The sequence below is a fragment of the Drosophila suzukii genome, chromosome 2L, assembly GCF_043229965.1.
Source record: "Drosophila suzukii chromosome 2L, CBGP_Dsuzu_IsoJpt1.0, whole genome shotgun sequence".
NCBI lineage: Eukaryota > Metazoa > Arthropoda > Insecta > Diptera > Drosophilidae > Drosophila > Drosophila suzukii.
The window spans coordinates 11121901-11139609 of record NC_092080.1 but is presented as its reverse complement, the minus strand read 5'-3'; the positions used below and the strand labels follow the sequence as shown (position 1 = coordinate 11139609).

Below are 17709 nucleotides of genomic sequence, written 5' to 3'. Positions count from 1 at the left end.
TGGTTTTACTTTTACCCCAAACCAAAACCCATTTCCGACCCTGATGCTGACAGCATAATTTACAGTTTTCAGCGGATTAATCGGAAAATGTGCAAAATGCCCGCGGCTACTTACAATTTCAATTTACTTTCAGTTAGTCCTCGCCAAGGAAGAGGTAGTGAGTGAGAGTCCTGCAAGCAGACGAAGCAGAATTTACATAAATTTAATAAAAACGAAAAACGAAAAATGAATTAAATTGTGTCAAAACCCAGCGCTGTGGGCTGATGGAAACAGGAAACATCGTCAAAGGCATTGTGTCAAAAGTGTATTCATAATGAAAATGTGGGATAAAAAGCGATGCACTGGAATGTTTTCGAGTGGAGGGGGGAGGGAATGCTTTTAAATAGTTTGATAAAATTAAATCATACAAGTTTTTCAAAAGGGAAGTTGCCTTAACATCAAGTGCAGCAGTCTTCCAACATCCATTGCAGTTACTCCCACTTCCGGTCAAATCAGCTAAGCTCCTGTAGAGACCGGATTTTTGTCGACTTGGCACAAAGATTAGTTATGCTTGTGGTTGGCCAGGAAACGCACCTTTTTTTAGCCAAGTTGCCACAAAGGAGTACACCGGCAATAAATCATAAAACCCACGCTGCTCTGGCCAGGACTTTCGCCGGGCTCTCGGCATTGTTGTGACAGCTGGTCTTTCCTTACCGCAGCAGCATGTCCTTGCAACACCTACCCACTCCTTGATCCTGGTTCAAAAATCCAGCCATGCAAATTATGTTTAGCCCTTTGTGTGAACGCATTCAACACACTTGTATATGTATGATTGTCCTTCTCAACTCTCGGACCATTTGGCTTGATTATTTTGTTTATATTGTGCCCTCACAGAATTTTTGGGCACTGTTTTATTATTCACTCGGACCCCAAAAGGATGCGGTTTCGCCAACACATTTCTACGGATTTTCATAAGCGTATATAAGGCTTGACTTGCAAATTGTTCCCAGCACTCTGTTGATTTAATCTGAATATTTTCCCAGACTGGCATAACAAAAGCTGCTTTTCGTCTTCAACTTGGCTAAAATGCCCGAAGGCTTGTGTGGAGTATGCTATGATTTAAGCCAGCCCCCCAAAGAGTTGAGCTGAGAGGAGACTGTGATTTATAAGGGCCAGACCTTAAGGCGTCTGCTTACACAATCCAAATATTGCCAGGACAACAAATGAATGTCAATAAAGCCAATTCTGCGGTCTAATCATATTTGAAACCGGATACGTAAGTGTTACAAACTAAACAATCAGGATGCACTTGTGTTTCCCCAACCCCGCCTGTTATTCAATACTTTGTCGCCTTTCAACTGACAAATTGCACAACATGGCTGCGCCTTTAGTGTTTTTTGGGGGTGGATCGGGGCGAATTGGCCAAAGCAATTGCGTTAGCAACTTGTCTTCTTCGAGGGATTCGAGAACTTGGCCAAAGTTTTGTGTCTTTTGTTGATTCGACTTGCGGGACAAGTTTTTGTCATAGGATGGGCCAAAGCAATCGGGATGCAAATGCAATGTGGGGGAGATGGAGGTACGTGATAAATAATCGAGAACAAAAAGCCACGGAACTCGCAAGAGTGCTATCGACCGAGTGCACACTTTATTGCGCAACACTATTCTCTTTTCAATTTTAGATTTTTTCTTTTTCCTCTGAGATTTTCAACAAGATGAAAAGGGGTAGCGAAATTTCTCGTCCACTAGAACATTCTAAGTGAATAAATATGAATTTAAAATTCCTAGCACAGAATGTGATGATTAGACATCGGATTTTATGTTAAATGCTTTTTTTAAGAGAGAAATATTCGGGTATATTGTTCTTGAATTGAGAACATCCGTTCTTAAAATCCTTGTATTTACATTTTGTATCATTTTTCTCAATATTAGAACGCAATGATGAGAAGAGAAAAGTTAAATTGAGTTTATTTAATAACTTTTTGATAAGTATACATTACTGACTGGATTAATAGTTTAGCTGTTGAGATATATAATGTAAGAACGGTTAATTCAACTTCATTCAAGCACAATGAAAACATTATCAACTCATTATAAATATTTTCCTGCACACCCTTTTACATTTCTTAAATTGTTCTACAAATCGTCAATGTGGACTTAAAGTAATTTAATGCAAGGCATTTCGTATTCCTCAGCTTGGTGCAGTTTTGCTCTACTTCCCTTCGAGAAGAAACAAAAGACCAGCCAGCAAGGACAATGCCTGCCTGCGGGCTTTTGAGGGTTAACACTGATGAAGCGAGGCTGTTGCATTGATGCCATTGAGTAAGAAGGTCTGTTGGTCGGTTGAATGGCAAGGTCGTTCTAGAAGCCCCACAAAACCCAAAAAGCGAAAGTAAAACAAAGTACTGGAAATACACACCAACTGCATAATAAATTAAGTCTGAAATCTAGAACAAACAATTCAAGACAGCAAATCGGTATTATATTTCTATCGAATTTACTCGCCAATTGAAGCCAAATAAGAAAATCCCCCACTCTTAGTTAAGTGGAAAAAGTTAACGAACCACACTTTTTCAGACATTCAAGGAAAAGGTCTATTACAATGCCTAAGCGATCTTCTTTATCTTTGAAATATATTTTCTTTTAAGTTTGTGCCCAGGCGCAACACAATTCTCAGAGGCAAATAATAAAAGAAAATATTTGTTTTTCCTCTCCTTATTCTGAGAAATAAAATGAATGTGCCCATTAGGTTGTGCAAACAAACAGGTATAGGAAAAAAATACGAAACTTTTGGTATGTGTAACAATTTTGTCTGCCTGTCGTGTGAATTGAGATGGCAAACAGTGGCCAACACCATTACCATTGTTCACATAAATTATGCACTCGTCATTCTCAGGGTATAGATTCCAGGGCTCCCTTCTCAGTGTTTGGCAATGTTTTGTCTGCCCATCTGTGGGAACTGGGGGTGCTTGGGAAGATTCAGCAAAACTAACTCAAACTAAATCCTACTCTAAACATTTGATAACAACATATAAAGCATTTAAAACCAGTCTTTAAATAGGTGTGGCAAAACAACACTTTTTTTATAAACTAAATGACACAAAACAAAAAAATCAGCATTTTTCTATTACATTTTTTAGTCATACCATTTGCTGGCTTATAAAGTCAAAACTATGTATTTTCCGCACATAGTTTAAAAGTTACAAAGTTTCGTTATCACACTTTTTTCCATGAATACCATTTTATAAAGGCAAAAACTTTTCATTGAGGCTACATTATGGCAGCTTTTTAATTTATTTCGAGAGCCTCTTTTTATGAGAGAGTGTTTTCATAAAATATATATATATATTTCGTAATGACACTACACTTTCTCATCTTGGGCCAATTAAAGCGCCTCGTGGTCTGGTCATCATCATATTCATTAAGCAACTACTCGGTCATTTTACGGTAGGAGTGTTCCTGGCAGAACTCCTCGAAAACCTATTAGCAAGGCTGGCCAACAAGCTCCATTTATAAGGAGGTCTTCAAATAAAAAAGGGAGAGGCGGAACAGGAATTCCTGTGTAGCAATCAGCAGATTGTGTAACAGTCTGCCGTTCATTTCCCTATTTATTCAACAAGTTCCGCCTGCTAGGAACCCCAAAACTAAGGACAGGATTCATTCTGACAGGCCAAGGACTTGGGACTTCGGGAGTCCTGCGGCACTTTTATGCGCTTATAATCACATATTTCACTTCTCTTCCGCTCGGCGGGCATCGATTTGTTTGGCATTTGTAGGAATGCCTCAAGGATACGCCCTGCGACTTGTGATCCCTTATTTTAGTGGCATTTATTTTGTCACACGTTATTCACGACGAGTCTGTGGGCGCCTAGCGGAGGACCCATAAAAGTCCTGTGAGCTCGTAAGTGCGTGTTTATTTGCTAAGGCAGCTAAGGTCCTTGGTCCTGGCCCAAGCCCCCCTCCCCCCATGTGTTTTTTGGGTCTGGCTTAAAGGTATTTGCCGTTGCGGCACGTTATCGAAGGCTTGCAGGCCACGGAGTCGGAATCCCCGGCATCCTTGTAATTGGGGCAAGGGTTTTGTGTGTGTGGCCCTCTGTGTATGACAAACTCATTTCATATTTATTAAATTTGCTGCGCTCCGGTTTTATTTTCATTTGGCACGTACCGAAAGTAAAATAAATATCGTGGCAAGTGTTGCCCGTGTTTTCTTTTTCTCTTATTTATTTTTTTTAATACACTTCCTGGTAGCGGTAAAGATGATATACGAATTTCTTACTAAGCTTTGTTTTAATTTGATTCAAAATTACAAATTCACTGGAATTTTAACGCCATGTTCTGAAATTTTATGGCCAACTTTGGCTTCTTTCCGCGCTTTTTTTTTTTGTGGCCTAAGCTACATGAATATGTAAAGTGCGGCCATAACTTCGTGGCACGCCCACCCCTTCGCCCATCGCAGTCCAAACTATGTAATTAAAAAGTTTGGCAAAGAGATTGCCAAGCCGAAAAAATGAGAGGGAAATATCTTGTTTGCATATTTTCTCGTCAGCCAGAAATAATAATTAAAAGCAAACCAACAAAAGCGCTGGCCAACAATAACGACTGTTATTAAACCAATTTATTGTTGGTTCACATTGGTTTATTTCCGACCTGGGGGTTTTTACACAACTGCGTAAACAAAAGCCAGAGGCTGTTAATTTGATTCCATCTAGATCCATTCGAGCACATAAATAGTTTGCAAAATGAATGTGAATTGTTTTGGGAATTGCTAAATGGACCAATGAATGGAATTGGGTTCGAAATTCACCCAGTATTCGTAAGTTTCCCAGGCAGATAAATTCGCAATCACGGCTCAGAGGTTCTTGTCTCGGCTTTTGACTCAGTTTTTAAGTTTTCTTGGCCAACTGTGAACTTTGCGACCAGTTTGTTGTTGTTTTGTTGTAGGGGCAGCTGCTTTTGATTATTATTTTCGTTGTTTTGCGGTCAGTTCATTCAACTCACAATGGCTTCTTTTCTTTTTTATTCTTTTTGGGAGGAAGAACCAGACTAGACTGGGTTTATAAAAGAAGAATTTTCGGGAAAAAGAGCCTTTTCATCGTTTTGTAAACCAACAATAGGTTATGCAATATTTGTTTTTCTTACAAAAGCCGTTTAAATTTATTGAGTATCAACAAGCCTGGCTGTCATAAATCAAGTTATTGTCACATTTCCGCTATATTTTGCAATAAAGTATATTCCTGGTAAATGTGTCAACAGGGTATACGAAATATTTGCATTGCAATAAACAAAACTAAAGCTCAGGCCAAACCAGTGGAACGCATCCGACCAGAACCCAAAAACCGATCCCAAACCAGAAGCAAAAGCAGAACGAGAACGAGAAGTCGAACAAGCGGGCCAAAACAAGTGCAACAGGCAGCCGGCAAATCGGGCCAAAAGCAGCAACATCTGCTTTTCTTGGCCTTTATGCTTGTTGTGCGGCTGACAACAAAAAGCCTAAGAATAACAACCGGCAACAAGCACAACAAACAGAAAAACCGGTGCAACCCAAGACTTAGAATTTCTCCCTCAAATATCGTGGGCTTCCTCAGTGCGTAAACTCTCTTTTTTACACTACGAAAATAATAAGTTACAAATGGTTCTTTAATTTACAGATAATTGTTGTCTTTACCATTTCTAGAAAATTTATTTACGCCTTGGAAAGTTCATTAAATAGAGCGTAAACCTTTTACCGCTTGCATACATAATTTATGTAGATAATTATACAGGTCGACAGACTTTTTGACTTGTGTTAATTGGCTGAAATGAAAGGAGACGTTCCTAGTCGTAAATTTCCATAATTAAAATATATAATAAGCTGTTCTAAAAGTCTTAATTTTGTATGGTATGAAGTATTAGTATAAGTAAATAAAAATTGCTTATCGAATAGTCTCAAAATAATTCTTGTTTTTCTTTTAAAAGATAGTAATGATCTGTAAATTTTTTAAATATTTATAAGAACATACATGGTTATTTTTAGACAAGGTCTGATAGCGATAACAGGTATTGACGAAGACACCTTATTATTTATTACAATATGATCTACGCAGCTGGAGAAGACTAACAATGGTTCTTAAAAAATTTCTGTTGACTCCCAGCCTATTTATAACTTCTGTTGCTATACAAATACTTGTTCTTTAAATATTTTTCTATTTTTAGTTTAAATTCAAGTGTTTTTCTCCCACTGTTTGTAACTGCCTGTGCCTGTTGCGCAACAAGTTGGCTGTGTTGAATATTTTTTAAGGCCAAGTCCAAAAAGTCAAACGACATGGAAGCAACGGTTTTGTCTGCTGGTTATTGTTGTTCAACCGCTTGGCTTCTAATGCCGTCCAAAGGAAATGGGGCTACCAGTGGCAACCGGCTGGGAGTGAAAAGAGGTAGTAACAGGTGCCAAGAAAGTTGAATGCCGCGAAGAGAGAGGGGGAGGTAAGGGTTTCCCCCCTCCCCCATATGACACAGCAACAACAGCAACGGAAGTGAGACTCCACTTATATGGAGCATTACCCGAGTCAAAAGTGCAACCCGATTATATTTTACAGCTAAAAGCCGAAGGGGTTTACATGTATCCGGGGGATACCAAGTTTACTACGGATGCGTGAGTATCTCTGTGCACAATAAGCCGAGCTTAAGTTGGCGAATGCAAAGAGGTTCTGAGTGCTTTGTTCTGCCGTGAAATGTGTCGCCTTGAAACGGAAGCTAGAACCTCACATAATGCGCCTGTCAATAGACTGAACAGGAAAGCGACAATAAAATAAGCTTGAAGGTACAAGGCTACTTCAAACAGCTACTGCTGTTTTATGAAACCCACAAAAAATACACATTAAAGTTAGTTGCCAATAGAATCCATCGTTTTTAGGTACACTTAAATACAAAAATTCATGTTATTTTAAAAAACCATATTGAAGAAGACACTAATTCTGATGTTCAATCTTCAGAATGGCTTTATTTTCTCCACTTTTCTGACATTCTGTTCCGAAAAACGATTCCATTCCATCCAGAATCCCCCACAGAATGACAGAAATTGGCTGTTACCGTTCGCTAAGCGGCTTATTTGCCACATTTGTGTCGGAGATACTTGTGGGCTCTTCCCCTCAGACTTTTTTGTCCGTTTTGCTCGACATGTCAGCAAATTTGCTTGCTGATTAAAGCGGCCAGATTGGCACTCGGATTTTTGGTTTTTTGGTGGGGTCTTTCGCTTTGACAGCCAGGAGTCTCCACAATTACAAGGCACAAATGTACTGAAACTGAGAAACTGCGACTGCGACTGAGGCACAATCAACAAATACAAGAGCTTGCACAACTTTCTGAGTTTGGAGCGGCGACACGAAGTGTTGCATAATCGAGACCGCTGTTGCAGAGACAAAAGTCAGAGCAGCAGTAACAATAAATAGTGAAGTACACCCACCAAGCGGCAACCGGTTTAGCGATCTCAAGTTGGCCAAATAAAAAATAAAAAAAATATATATATATCGCGCTAAGCGCAAACTTCAATTGCGACCGAAACTGAAACGGCAGCCGCCGCCAGGGGGCGCCACGCACGCAGTGGGCCAGCCAAAAGTTTAACTTAACCCACTGCCCTCGGTTTATTTTTCATTTTTCCGTTTTTCCCAAGCTGCTTTCGCAAACGAACCCAGTGCTCAGCCGTAATTATGCCATTTTAATACACTTACTGGGACAGGGAAAAAGACAATTGTCTTGTAAAAGAAATGGTAAAAATGTGGTTTAATGACATGGAAAATAAAAATTTTAGTTAGACAATTAGTAGTCACGCCCAAAAAACCCAAGGAAAAATTTAAATATTTAAAAGGCATCATAAATCTATGCTATTATTTTGTATATTATTTAAATTACCTATTCTGATTTTCTTGAATACTTTCAATTGATTTAAAAATAAGTAATTCACTTAATAGATTTTTTAAAATTTAAGAAAAGTTTAAAAAAATATTAGAAAAATATGCTTGAAATAACTTTAGGGCATTTCAGATTCGTTGACAATTTTGCAATTTTAACCGGTGTACCTCCGGTTTCTCACGTATCTTGTGCCGTTGTTTTGCGGCACATTACACTTAACTTTGCCTATAAGCAAAACTCGTTTGGTGCTGCATGTTTTTGCATTTTTTTTATATTTTTTTTGTATCTGCCACAGCGTGTGGCAGTGGCGAGTGCGTGAGTTGGTAATCAGCAGAGCAATCCCGGCTTCGAGAACCCATGGGCCATGTTCTCTTCCCCTTCATCTGCGGTTTCTCCTGGCGGAAAATGCGAACTGGAAGATGAGTCTTGGTCTTTTTCTAGGGCTGTCTGTGGCAGCAACTTTTCCAACTTTCACAATTTGCGCTAAGTGCGTTTTGTGATTTGTGCGGGCAATGGGACAATGGCCGAATAGCTGGCTAAATAAAAGTTTTGCTTGTCTGCGGCTAAATACTTTGGAGCACTCTCAATTAGGATGACTGATAGAGTCCAAAAGCTAAGAGCTACCGAAAAACTGTATTTTTTGAAGAGCTTAATTCTGAGAAGTAGAAAAAATAATAGAACAATGATGATTAGGTTTAGGTACTTTTCTATGTTTTTAAAAATATTTTTCATTTTTCTTTTCCTTAAAAAAGAATATTTAAAATAATAATAAATACTATTTATCAGTTTGAAGGTCATCGCTTCTTGTATAATTTTAAATATTTAGAACTAAATTTATCCTCAGAACTTAACCAAATGGAAAGTCATACTATAAGCCGCAAAAAAACAGCCAATTTTAATCATTTATTAGCCTCTTAAGTGGGCAGTTTTTCTTTATATCTCATCGAGAGCAGCCAATCCAAGTGGTCTTAATTGCTGGGCATAAGGAAAAAACGTAGCTTTGGCCAGCAGGGCAATTAGAACCAAAAGAAAAAACTCATTTCATTGGGAGAGGAGAGGAGCAATTACTTTTTACTATGTTGCAATCGTGGCTATGAGGAGTGCATTAGAAAGGCTTTCACCGCTTCTTTTCCCATTTCGCCTGAATGGCTAAAAGAGGCAGCTTGGCTCTTTTGATGGCCTCGTCAAGAGTTGGAAAAGTAAGCGAACTTCATGCGGTAATTACCAATGAAAATAAAAGTGGAGTGTGTATATAAACAATAATAAAACCAAAAACTTTTTATTATCGTGTCATAATTGGGTTCCCCTTACTCGGTTTTTCTTGGAGTTCATTGTCAACCTCCCACTGCGCCTCTAAATTATTTAGAGGGGGGTATGGAATGGGACATATGTTGTCCCAATGTTTTCGCTTATTTAACTGCCAGCAGTACAAATCGTAGCAACAATACAAGAAAGGAAACTTTCAACACTTTCTTGAACACGCAAGCGGCGTCATTAAAACACGCAAGTCACATCAAAAAATAAAAAGTACGAAAAATATACAATATGAATGAATAAAAGTTTCATATGCGGCACTTTGGCACTCAACTGGTATTATTATTTGTACTGCAGTTTGGGGCCTACGTGGGCCTCATTAAAATGATTAAATGGCAGTGGGTGGGCACTCGGATTTCGCACAATTTGTCAACTGGCCTTTAAGCCGCTTACGCAGGGCCAATAGAGGCTCTTCTCTTTGGCAATTGCAATTAGTAACATGGTAAATCCGGTCCGATGCAATATCGTCTGGTTGCTGTTTTTACGTAAGGTATTACGACCCCCGTTGTTACCTTGGCTTTTAATGCTTCTTTGCGGCCCAATTCCGTTTCATCGTCACACTTGGCCAATACCAACCCCACCCACCCACACCAAAAAAAAAGCCGACCTTATTTTTCCTGAAAAGTTGCGGACACTTTTGGCCACTTTGCTGGACCGCCTGTCAAGCTGGGCCCTTGTCTGAATAATGATTGCTGGACTTGGACCAGCTGTCATCCGTTTTGGGGGCGGTCCGGACCGGTGGGCGTGTCCGGCCGGGTGTCCGGTAAACTTTTTCCTCGTTGACACTTTCATAAGTTCTAATTACATATCAAAGCAAGTGTCATTTGCAGGCGCCCCCCTTCAAAAAAGCCATGATTATTAAATGAACTATGTTCGGTGGGGAGGGGGGGGAACAGAAAAGCGATGCAAAGGACAATATTAAAATATATTATTTAATTTTTCATAATGCTCTCAGACGAAAAACAGACGGGACGGCGAAAAATCTCGCTGAATTATGTGGGGGGCTTGCACTGGCCAGTCGACCAGCTAATTAAATCCCAACCGGGTCAGAATACACTGCGATTACGCAAGAAGTTTCTGTTTTCTGGACAGGCTGCCTTTTATGGTCAGTCGCCGACCGGTCGATTAGCATAATTTTTCTACATTATTTCATTTGATGATTATTACGGCTATTATTATGGTGCCCGAGACGTGCGCACGTCAGAGAGTTTGAGTTTTTCAGTTTTGAGTCTTGACCTCGCGTACGAGGGGCCCAACAAACCGGCTTTCTGGCTCTTGGCCATGGGCTAGAAATGTTTGCCAAAAAAAAAAAAATAAAACGAACACAAATAAGAAGACTAGTCTGGCTGTTCTTTTTCTCTTGGCCATTGTTGATGCTTCTAATTTAATAATGTCGAACAGAGTGTTAACGGCCAGAAACAAGACACTCGAATTGCCGGGCCATGTTATGCGATATCTTAAGAAGCCGACTGAACAAATCTAATTATAGATTTCGCCTCTAAGCTGTTAGAATGAACACCAAAACCTAAGTTTATTAAAAATAATAAACAACATTATTGGCGTTTGAGCTTAGATTTAAGCTCAATTGGCTTTGTTATTGATAATTAATTATCATTGGGCTCGTGAGAAAATTAAAATAATTGATGTCTTGCTGTTAAGGAAATTGGATATTATATGATCATTGGTTTTTTTAAATGATTATCCTATTAAATAATTTCAATTTTAGCTTCCACAATTACTATTTTACAAAAAAAATAATTGGTTCTAAGATCAAACAAGTTGCCCCCTATTGTTTTAATTCCACAATTAGTCAATTAAAATGAGAATAAAATGTATATTAATGTTTTGAGGATAGTATAAGATTTCATTTGACCTGAAAACATTATTCCTTTTTTGTTACATAATTCCAATTATGGCTTCTTTAAATGCCGCTGGAATAAGTAATTTTAAGTATTTATAAGCCAAACATTTTCTTTTTATCTTTATACATCAAGAATCAGACAAAAATGAATAAGTTACAACTCAATTCCTTTGCTTGCATGGCCACAATTAGTCAGTCAAAAGTAAACACTAATTTCTTTTCACGATGAAAGTCGTTCGCTTGAATTCAATTTGGAATTTCTTTCATGAAGCTTTGCACATTTCCTCTTTGCACGTGTCAATGGAAATAATTTGAATTTACTGCACACAAAGACTAAAATGGTGGAAAAGACGGAAAAGCAGCCACCCACGCAAACGCCCACTGAAAAGTGAACACTAAATGCCCCCAGCTGTGGCTCATATTTTGTATGTTCGCTAATTTGCAGTTGAATGGCGCTGAAATGCAGCTGCAGAAACCAGAAGCCATGGCAGATGTCATTCTGGGTTTTTTGGTGGAAAACCCAGGGAAAACCAGCGAAAAAGGGTAGCCAGCTTTTCCCCCAACAACACAGAACACCGAACACCGTGACGTGACAGTAATTAACATAATAATCCATTTTGTGGCCAAGAAAAGCCAGCGAAAGAACCTCGCCCATAGCCACCCATTTCCTTTCTCGTTTTTTTTTTTTTGTTCTTATCTCATGGATACTGGGATAGTGCTGAGTGTTGAGTGAAGAGACTGAAGACTAAAGTCTGTAAGACTGTGGCCTTCGTTTTGGGTTAACTAGCTGGGCGTCAGCGGGCTAAGAGCTGCCACAGCTTCATCACGACTCTCTTCCAGCCGGGCACGTTTTAATTTAATGCCTGCAACTTGCACTTGGCCAAATCCAATCCAATAAATTGCCAGCTGTCTATGCCAAGCATAGCAATTTCGACAACAAAAAAAAAATCTGTAGAAGAAAGGAACGATTTCTGACAGCCTCAAAACTCATCATCCACTCGCCCATATTCCTCATATTTTTTCTGGGTCAATCGTAGACCTCCGGGCAGGGGCTAGACAATTACGCTGAAAGTATTTGGGCTGCACGCGTGTGGATGGAACAACAATCTGTGTTTTCAAGTTGACGAACTTGATGGGTCTCAAATTGGTTGGAGATACAAAAGATATCTATGGACAGAACCATCTGGATATAAAGATATCTATGGACAGAACCATCTGGATGTTTATTCAGGAAATTCGTTTTCACCAATTCTCTTTCGATTTAATGCCCAATAATTTGTTTCAATTAATTAATGGAGCTCCAGTGGAAAACAAATGGAAACATTTGGCTTTGTCACTTTGCATTCGGGACGACAATCCAACGCAGACGTCGCCACGTAACCATAAAAAACCCGACTCCAAATGTCCCGATTCGTTAATGTCCCCGATGCTTTTGAGTCACCCGAATGGCTGGGCTTCCTGTGGCAAACAACTTTTGGCAGCCACTGTGGCGCCACAGTCTTCACTCGGTTGCGATGACTGTGGGAAAAGTCTTGGCTAAATTGGACTGAAGCTGATGTTGCTGCGGTGGCAGTTGCGGCATCTGTGGGTGCGTGTATCTTTTTATATTCATCCGGGGCTGTGGGAAAGAAACCGCTTCTCTGGGATGTTTTTTCTCTCTATCTTCTGTTTTTCTGGCGCTGAGAAATATGAATTTTCATTTATTTCAGCCGCCTGACGCTTCCGTCTTTAAATTGGCCAAATTAATAAGTGCGCCAAGGCCGCGAACCCAGAGCTTCGGCAACAGGACAATACATTTGGCACTCGAAACGTGGCGTTAATTGCCGGAACCCTCCGGAAAACTGGGGGCGCGAGAAGGAAAACACTTGAAAAAGTTTTCGCGCAGAGATAATTAAAAAAAACGCAAAGCGAGGGATGTGGAGCTCAGAGACAGGCCAACTGAACAGTCAGTCAACTACTGGGTTTATCCCTTTATCTATTCCTAAAACCTTCTAGTGCAGACGTGTTTAGAAAATATAAAGTTTCTAGGTATAATGAAAAAACTTTTTTTATGTATATACTTTAAAAGGTTTTTCTGGATTTTCATACCCACATTGTTTGTTCTTAACTTTATTAAATAGCTTTTTAGGGGTTAACCTTGCTCTTTAAATGCTAGAGTTATAAATATTTCAAGGATCCTTTGAATGTATTATCTTTCACTTATAGTTTTAAAATAATACTTTTAAAGATCTTAGAATATTCTTTAGCTTTTAATATTTTGCTTTAAATAGTACTATAGTGTACTTTTTCTTCTGGTATTTATTCCTCATTTAATAAGAACATTGCAAATAGTTTTTTGTCTTACATAGTAAATGAGTTCTGCAATTTCCTCACTCCCTTTTAATTTTGTGTCAGTGGGGTTTTTCCTTTTTAATTTTACCTGTTTTGTCTTAGTTTAAGCTCTTTCTCAACTTACAGAGAATGTAATGAAGGAAACTTTTGTTACAGGCCCACAACAGAACCTTCTTTATGAATCACATTTTCGCCTCCCGCCTTTGCAATCATCTGAAGTTTAATATGACAGTAAATGGGGCTCAGATTGAGCTTCCTCAAAGGGAAAGCAATATTGTAAACGGTTTCGCTTTGACAAATGCCCATCTGTCTATCAGCTGAGCTCTCTCAAGGGTGTTTTGAGCCAGGCGAAGTAATTGAGAAGCCGTCGAGTTGGCTTCCAGCCATGCATCTGGCCCAGTTAAACCGCAAGGCTTTTGCTTTGGCCCCAGTTAATGGCGAACGAACCCAAAGGGTCGACTCGAGGTGGGTCTGTCGATCTGCATAATGAAATTGCGGCCTTTCTGGTACAGTACAGTTACGGGGCATCCAAATTGCAGTCGGTAGTCGGTGAAAGAACTCAACTCCACTGAAAAAGGCAAGCGGATGCAGATGGAGTTTTGAGATGGAGTTGGAGAGATGATGCTGCAGGGCAGAAGTAGAACCTGAGAACCTGAAAACGATACTCGATGTGACGCGGCATCTGCGATTGACTTGCTGACTTACTGATGGAATAACAGCCTGACTTGACTGACTGGCTGAATGGCTGGATGAATAATTGCGAAACTGCAGCTGAGCCCGCAAGCTCTCTTATGCAAATCAGCCCCAATGACCATGGCCGTGGTCTAGGCGAGTCATTTTCGCCAGCAATTTGGCCGTAATTTTCGCACATTTGGCCAACAGCTGCTTTCACATTTGCCACATATATCCGCGGGGCTGAGGGGGTTTTTTGTAGAGGAAGTGGTTCGGGGAGTTTGGGGATCGTCACCTCCCCCCAGCAATTACGTCAGTTTAGGCATGACTCCTAATTAACTGGGCGTTGGCAGGGCTCCTTGGCAGCATTCCCGCTTTAATTAATTTTAATTAAAACTCCTAACCAAAAATTATCAAAGTGTAAGCACAACACAAAGGGAAAGAAATCGGTAAAAAGGGATTAACAAAAAAGGGCTTTTATGCTTATTAGAAAAAAGCATCCAATTTTTTATTCAACATAATTGTTAAAAGCCTTCAAAAATGCTGAATAATAAATGAAGAAAAATTATAAAATGTATTTTTTAACACCTTTTGATAAACATAAATAAATATTTTGACATAACATGTAATGGAATATATATTTTAATTAAGACCTCAAGCTTTATGAAACATTGTTTACTGCCATCATGGTATTTTATGATACTTCCGCTCTCACAAAATCGCTGAGTAGGATCAACGATTACACCCTTACATTTTTATGAGTTCTGCATATGATATAGAAAAACGGATTCGTAATGTGGCGCCTAAACATCGTAATCAGTATTTACGACATTCCAGGCCAGACGAAGTAAATGACCCCACACTTTCAAGGGAAAAACCTTTTTCTTTATTGCATTTTTATGGCTGCCTGATTTTATTCTTAGTGCAGATGTGTGTGGTGCTATTGTTTCATTTGCCAACAAAAGAACAGAACCACTGACTCATGTACGTGGCCATGTTCATGAGGTTTTTGGGTCTGGAGGGGCACTGTAATTAATCATAAAAATTGTTTGCACCTTGCCGTGGACAAACCGCAGATACCAGTGTCGTTTTTCGACGCGGTCTGGTCACGTATGGCATTACGCACTTCCGTTTCCGCTCTGCCTCTTCCCTTTGGGGCTTAAATTTTAGTTTGAGGCTGGCGATTCAGTTTGCTCACCCGCGCGCAAGCAAATATAAAATAAAATACAAAAGTCAAAAACTTTTTATTGCATTCTGCTTGCTGAATGTCTCGCTTCCGTTTTTTATATATATATGTATTTTGCACGCGCAAAATTTATTTTGTGATTTATGGGGCGCAAAGCCAACAACAGACACGCAGAGGGCGACAAACTCGCATTTGCAGACTTGTCGGCGCGACTTTCTGGCCACAGACATCCCATCACATTTAAGTTTGAATCGGGGCCCAAATCAAGAAGCCAAAATAACCTTGAAGTTAGTGGGAAGCAGGCTTTTATCGGCTTTGGAAAATATACTTTTAACTTTAAGATAGCACAGATTTATTTAAATAAATGTGAATATTGCAATATTAAAGCAACATTGAAAGGAAATGTTCAATTATAAGTTATCCATTTATAGAAAGAACATTAATCAGCTATATAAACATATTTAAAATATATTGTGGACAACTACTAATTAAGCTAAAATATTTTAAATTGTTAAGTTTACATTTTATGATATAATTTTATAGTCACAAGCAAAATTAAATTGATAAGAAAAAAACATTTTCGAAGCGCATACGAACATCCTTGCTGTCACCTTCTCTTTAATTTAATATTTATTATAAAAGCAAGCCGTCATATAACTTAACAAATAACAACTCAATTAAACACAATTTGTCACCAATCACGTCCGATCAAAAGTGGTCAAAACGGCGAAAAGCCACTGACCACTTTCTGACCAACACATTTCCCAACCTCGGCGGCCATAAAGCTCGTAACCAACTTTTATTCATAAAGCCTCTCGGCGGTAATTGCTGTTTGCTGCTGTTTGCATTTTTTATACAATCAGTTTATTCTTTTTTAATGGTTTGCATTATTTAAGACGACACTGTCAACAAGCTGTCGACTGTCAATTGCAAATGTGTTGGGCCCCAGAGTTTTCCGTCAGCGAACCATTTAACACTGGGTTTTTTTTTTGTGCCCTCGGGTTGTGCATTGATTTTCAGTTTCATTTTTGATGTCCTGATGTGACATAAATAATATAAAAACCCACATTTTTTCATATATTAAATTTTTTATTAGAAAAGATAAATTCGACCCTTGGGTTTTTTTTCTGATATGGTCGACCCTTAATGGGCGGGCAATTATGCCCAATATAGCTTCCCATTGATTATGATAATGAGAGGCCTTCTGCGGCTCCCAAACCAATTATGTCGAGGTGTTAGGCCGTCACACGTTATATATATAGGGCTCAAATCCAAACCAAAGTCGAGGTAAAACCAAAAAAAAACCCTAAATCGCCGGGACAAACAATGAAGTGTGTGTTTGCTCAGTCAGCAAGTGACATGCAATTATTTATACATTAGCGCTGGGGCGGGAGAGTAAGGTAAATATTTGCCACAAACTTTTGTCAAGTCAAGTTGTATAGTACATTGCGTATACGGCAAACAATTTGAAATACATTATCTGTTGGCGTTGAGGGAAGAGTTGTGCCATGAAGAGTGTGGAAAAAGCAATTATCGCCTGGGAATGGCAAAGAAAGATCCGCAAAGCTTAATGGCATCTAATGGGGCTAAAAAGTGCTAGGCTTCCTGAACATTTTAAAATTTCGGAACTCAGGGCCAGGGCTATACTCAATAATTTATCGAGGCTCGAAGGACTGGCTTTAATGTGGCCTGGTAAAATATGCAGGACCTTAACCGCAGGCAGCAACCACTCCTTCAATCGCTCACTCAGTCAGTCAGTCAATCGGAAGGCCAAACCAATTCAGAACCTTCGACGACAGGTGGCCTCAAAGATAAGGAAATCAGGAAGTTTTCCATCTTTACCCATGAAAACTCTTCCATCTACTTGTTGCTGGTAAACGTTTTCCACTTGTTCTCATGAGGCCAGGCACAAAAAAAATGGGAAATGCCCTGAGGTGTTTGGCAAAAAGAATTTATGGAACCCAGGGAAAAACCTCAGCTTCAGCGGTTCACGTTCGACTGATTTGAAAAACATTTGAATGGCGCCATAAAATCACTTAAGTGTGTTTTGCCGTACACGTTCCATGGCGCCCATTTCAATATTTTTTGTGGCATATTTACGGGCGTTGACGTACAGGATTTAAGGATCCAAGGATCCAAGGTCCGTAGTGTGGTAACCGAAAACCCATCAGAACCGACACATTGCACCAAATTTGCAGGAAAAGGGCAAGGGCGTGGCAAAAATCGAATTGGTTATACGCAGCATATGTGTAGGCGCTTTTCCGAGGGGAATTCGGTGTTCGACTGAGAAACAACCATATTAAATTTGTTATAAATTAAGATTGATACCGATGCGTCCCTTGGGTCATGGGCATGTGTATGTGATTCGGTATTTTGTGGGGCTGAACAGGCCCTTTTCATATCTCCACTTACCTCCACTTCTTGGAAGCTTTGCCCGTCCTATCATTAACTGCAAAGAGAAAGGATGAAAATGATTATTAGCCGA

At 39.4% G+C, this 17709-nt stretch overlaps 1 protein-coding gene across 2 annotated transcripts in view; it reads right to left on the bottom strand.

The window, feature by feature from the left end:
• The window catches only part of LOC108020912 (uncharacterized), a 47257-nt gene that overhangs the window by 16582 nt on the left and 12966 nt on the right, over positions 1 to 17709 (bottom strand). For both annotated transcript variants that reach the window (XM_017089330.4, XM_017089329.4), the window contains exons 2-3: positions 17637 to 17673; positions 115 to 170 (exon numbers count right to left, since the gene is read on the bottom strand). The gene's annotated coding sequence lies outside the window, so the exon portion shown is untranslated. The remainder of the gene's footprint in view (positions 1 to 114; positions 171 to 17636; positions 17674 to 17709) is intronic.